A 4,995-nucleotide genomic window follows, 5' to 3' on the forward strand; every position below is an offset into this window, starting at 1 on the left:
ATGGGCTTGCTCCTACCTATCTCTCTGATTTGGTCCTGCCGTACATACCTACACGTACGCTACGGTCACAATACGCAGGCCTCCTAATTGTCCCTAGAATTTCTAAGCGAACAGCTGGAGGCAGGGCTTTCTCCTATAGAGCTCCATTTTTATGGAATGGTCTGCCTACCCATGTGAGAGACGCAAACTCGGTCTCAACCTTTAAGTCTTTACTGAAGACTCATCTCTTCAGTGGGTCATATGATTGAGTGTAGTCTGGCCCAGGAGTGTGAAGGTGAACGGAAAGGCTCTGGAGCATCGAACCGCCCTTGCTGTCTCTGCCTGGCCGGTTCCCCTCTTTCCACTGGGATTCTCTGCCTCTAACCCTATTACAGGGGCTGAGTCACTGGCTTACTGGTGCTCTTTCATGCCGTCCCTAAGAGGGGTGCTTCACTTGAGTGGGTTTAGTCACTGATGTGATCTTCCTGTCTGGGTTGGCGCCCCTCTTGGGTTGTGCCGTGGCCGAGATCTTTGTGGGCTATACTCTGCCTTGTCTCAGGATGGTAAGTTGGTGGTTGTAGATATCCCTCTAGTGGTGTGGGGGCTGTGCTTTGGCAAAGTGGGTGGGGTTATATCCTTCCTGTTTGGCCCTGTCCGGGGGTATCATCGGATGGGGCCACAGTGTCTCCTGACCCCTCCTGTCTCAGCCCCCAGTATTTATGCTGCAGTAGTTTATGTGTCGGGGGCCTAGGGTCAGTTTGTTATATCTGGAGTACTTCTCCTGTCCTTTCCGGTGTCCTGTGTGAATTTAAGTATGCTCTCTCTAATTCTCTCTTTCTCTCTTTCTTTCTCTCTCTCGGAGGACCTGAGCCCTAGGACCATGCCTCAGGACTACCTGACATGATAACTCCTTGCTCTCCCCAGTCCACCTGGCCGTGCTGCTGCTCCAGTTTCAACTGTTCTGCCTGTGATTATTATTATTTGACCATGCTGGTCATTTATGAACATTTGAACATCTTGGCCATGTTCTGTTATAATCTCCACCCAGGTTTCTTCCTAGGTTTTGGCCTTTCTAGGGAGTTTTTCCTAGCCACCGTGCTTCTACACCTGCATTGCTTGCTGTTGTGGGTTTTAGGCTGGGTTTCTGTACAGCATTTTGAGATATCAGCTGATGTACGAAGGGCTATATAAATACATTTGATTTGATTTGACCACTGATAAATCCACTATAATTGAGAATTTTAATAAGCATTTTTCTACAGCTGGCCATGCTTTCCACCCCTACCCCGGTCAACGTTCCTCCCCCTCCCCCCCCCCCCCCCCCCCCCCCCCCCACAGCATCTTGCCCAAGCCTTTCCCATTTCTCCTTCACCCAAATCCAGATTGCTGATGTTTTGAAAGAGCTGCAAAATCTGGACCCCTACAAATCAGCCGGGCTAGACAATCTGGACCCTCTCTTTCTAAAATTATCCGCCGAAATTGTTGCAACCCCTTATACAAGCCTGTTCAACCTCTCGTATCGTCTGAGATCCCCAATGATTGGAATTCTGCCGCGGTCATCACCCCTTTAAAGGGGGTGACACTCTAGACCAAAACTGCTACAGACCTATATCTATCCGACCCTGCCTTTCTAAGGTTTTTGAAAGCCAAGTTAACAAACTGATCACCGACAATTTTGAATCACACCGTACCTTCTCCGCTATGCAATCTGGTTTCCGAGCTGGTCATGGGTGCACCTCAGCCATGCTCAAGGTCCTAAAAGATATCTTAACCACCATCGATTAGAGACAATACTGTGCAGCTGTATTCATGGACCTGGCCAAGGCTTTCGACTCTGTCAATCACCACATTCTTATCGGCAGACTCAACAGCCTTGGTTTCTCAAATGACTGCCTTGCCTGGTTCACCAACTACTTCTCAGACAGAGTTTAGTGTGTCAAATCGGAGTGCCTGTTGTCTGGACCTCTGGCATTCTCTATGGGGGTGCCACAGGGTTAAATTCTCGGGCCGACTCTTTTCTCTCTATACATCCATGATGTCGCTCTTGCTGCTGGTGATTCTGATCCACCTCTACGCAGACGACACCATTCTGTATGCTTTTGGCCCTTCTTTGGACACTGTGTTAACTAACCTCCAAACGAGCTTCAATGCCATACAACTCTCCTTCCGTGGCCTCCAACTGCTCTTAAATACAAGTAAAACTAAATGCATGCTCTTCAACCGATTGCTGCCCGCACCTGCCCGCGCGTCCAGCATCACTACTAGAATTTGTGGACAACTACAAATAACTAGGTGTCTGGTGAAACTGTAAACTCTCCTTCCAGACTCACGTTAAGTATCTCCAATCCAAAATTAAGTCCTATTTCGCAACAAAGCATTCTTCACTCATGCTGCCAAACATACCCTCGTAAAACTGACTGTCCTACCGATCCTTGACTTCTGCGATGTCATTTACAAAATAGCCTTCAACACTCTACTCAGCAAATTGGATGCAGTCTATCACAGTGCCATCCGTTTTGTCACCAAAGCCCCATATACTACCCACCACTGCAACCTGTATGCTCTCGTTGGCTGGCCCTCGCTTCATTTTCGTCCTGCCCTCGCCCTGCCACTCTTTTTCCCTCTGTCAGGCAGAGCCCTCACCCGCCACTCTGTTTCCCTCTGTCAGGCAGAACCCTCGCCCCTCCTCTCTGTTTCCCTCTGGCAGGCAGAGCCCTCGACCTTCCAATCTGTTTCCCTCTGTCAGGCAGAGCCCTCGCCCCTCCATTCTGTTTCCCTCTGGCAGGCAGAGCCCTCGCCCCTCCAATCTGTTTCCCTCTGTCAGGCAGAGCCCTCGCCCCTCCATTCTGTTTCCCTCTGGCAGGCAGAGCCCTCGACCCTCCAATCTGTTTCCCTCTGTCAGGCAGAGCCCTCGCTCTGCCACTCTGTTTCCCTCTGGCAGGCAGAGCCCTCGCCCCTCCAATCTGTTTCCCTCTGTCAGGCAGAGCCCTCGCCCTGCCATTCTGTTTCCCTCTGGCAGGCAGAGCCCTCGCCCCTCCAATCTGTTTCCCTCTGTCAGGCAGAGCCCTTGCCCTGCCACTCTGTTTCCCTCTGGCAGGCAGAGCCCTCGCCCCTCCAATCAGTTTCCCTCTGGCAGGCAGAGCCCTCGCCCTGCAATGCTGTTTCCCTCTGGCAGGCAGAGCCCTCGCCCCTCCAATCTGTTTCCCTCTGGCATGCAGTGTCCTCGCCCCTCCAATCTGTTTCAATCTGGCAGGCAGAGCCCTCACCCCTCCAATCTGTTTCAATCTGGCAGGCAGAGCCCTCGCCCCTCCAATATGTTTCCCTCTGGCAGGCAGAGCCCTCGCCCCTCCAATCTGTTTCCCTCTGGCAGGCAGTGTCCTCGCTCCTCCAATCTGTTTCCCTCTGGCAGGCAGTGTCCTCGCCCCTCCAATCTGTTTCAATCTTGCAGGCAGAGCCCTCGCCCCTCCAATCTGTTTCCCTCTGGCAGGCAGTGTCCTCGCCCCTCCAATCTGTTTCCCTCTGGCAGGCAGTGTCCTCGCCCCTCCACACACTCTGTTCTCCCATGGAAGAGATGACTAGGCTCATCTTTCCTCCATATGATGTAATTACGGACTGTCTCCATCTCTAGCTCTAAACTCCCCTCCCTTCTCTTTATTCATATTTCTCTCTTTCTGATTCTCTCCATCTCTTTCAAATAGTCACTTACAATCCCATCTTTTCCATCACACTTCACTTTCCCTCACTCTTTCTCTCTCTCAATCTCAGTCCACCTTTCTGCTATTTCTTTTTTTCTGAATTCTGTATTTCTGTCTTCATCCATCAGTACCTCTCTGCAGGGGCCAGCAGCCTGCAGTTGTGCCTCAGTGACAGGGAGTGATAGGAAGCAGCCTTCCTCTGCCCTCAGTGAATGATGTCATGATATCTCTGTAGGGCTTGGTTCAGGCAGAATGTCAACCATTTCACTGTCCCATTCACTGGTCTGACTGACAATACATACATACCTTGTGATGATCAGTAAATCTATCTATTCTTGGTAATGGTAGTACACTAGTAGTGGTCCTAGTAGTTTAGTGGTTAGTCATTGCAATGCGATCAGTAGTATTAACAGTCAAATAAGTATTAATTGTTGTGCTAGTTTCACAATTATTGTGTTAGGCTATTGTCAGATAAAACTGTGAGAGACGCTTCATCAAATTCACTTCTGATGTTCTCTAATTATTTTGACCCACATTTCTTTACTAAATTGATCCATATCCCCTTCTATGCATGCTTCATGAATTACTGATGAGTGCTGCTGGTCTCTGGTATGTCCTCCACTGCTCCCTTCAGGAGAATGAGATTGCGAGGGAAGCTTCCCCCCTCTCCCTCCTTTCTATCTTTCTCTCCATCACTACCAAGTTCCCCTCCCCTCTCTCCCTCCTTTCTCTCTTTCTCTCAATCACTACCAACTTCCCATCCTCTCTCCCTCCTTTCTCTCTGTCTCTCCATCGCTACCAACTTCCCCTCCCCTCTCCCTCCTTTCTCTCTCTGTCTCTCCATCACTACCAACTTCCCCTCCCCTCTCCCTCCTTTCTCTCTCTGTCTCTCCATCACTACCAACTTCCCCTCCCCTCTCTCCCTCCTTTCTCTCTGTCTCTCCATCGCTACCAACTTCCATTCCCTTCCCCTCTCCCTCCCTCCTTTCTCTCTCTTTCTCTCCATCGCTACCAACTTCCCTTCCCTCCCCAGCTCCCTCCTTTCTCTCTCTTTCTCTCCATCGCTACCAACTTCCCTTCCCTCCCCAGCTCCCTCCTTTCTCTCTCTTTCTCTCCATCGCTACCAACTTCCCTTCCCTTCCCCTCTCCCTCCCTCATTTCTCTTTCTCTCCATCGCAACCAACTTCCCTTCCCTCCCCAGCTCCCTCCTTTCTCTCTCTTTCTCTCCATCGCCACCAACTTCCCTTCCCTTCCCCTCTCCCTCCTTTCTCTCTCTTTTTCTCCATCGCTACCAACTTCCCTTCCCTTCCCCTCTCCCTCC

This window comes from Oncorhynchus mykiss, chromosome 10 (genome assembly GCF_057628025.1).
Source record: "Oncorhynchus mykiss isolate SJ-2025 chromosome 10, ASM5762802v1, whole genome shotgun sequence".
Lineage (NCBI taxonomy): Eukaryota > Metazoa > Chordata > Actinopteri > Salmoniformes > Salmonidae > Oncorhynchus > Oncorhynchus mykiss.